The sequence below is a fragment of the Octopus sinensis genome, unplaced genomic scaffold (genome assembly GCF_006345805.1).
Source record: "Octopus sinensis unplaced genomic scaffold, ASM634580v1 Contig01638, whole genome shotgun sequence".
Lineage (NCBI taxonomy): Eukaryota > Metazoa > Mollusca > Cephalopoda > Octopoda > Octopodidae > Octopus > Octopus sinensis.
This window is the reverse complement of record NW_021824954.1, coordinates 212,501-212,932: the sequence shown is the minus strand read 5'-3', so window position 1 is coordinate 212,932 and position 432 is coordinate 212,501.

Genomic DNA, 432 nt, shown 5'->3' with positions numbered 1-432 from the left:
CCTGTGTCATCTCTTGTGAAGCTACCCTTGTTGTAGAGCTGAAAAAGAAGTAATTTCTACTCTTCTCCTCTGGAAGCCATCTACTCGCAATACCAGAGGGCGCACACTCTCCTACCCTGATGTAATCTCCAGGGATACAGGCATCCAGCAACAGGACCTCCGTAATGCTATGATGGACCGTGAAGTCTGGCGTAACATAGTAAATTCCATTGTCTCGACCACGGTCGAACAATGATGAATGATGATGAACCCAACCAACATAAATTTCTATCAATGAGGATTTCTATCATAGGAAGGTGACCAGCACGCCATTGGATCTCTTCATTGCTGATCTTACCAATTCATAATTCGTCGCAGATGTCTCCTCATATATGCATGTAACTTGTCTACTTGAGTTTTGTAGATTGTTCAATTTCATACAACCAGGAAGAA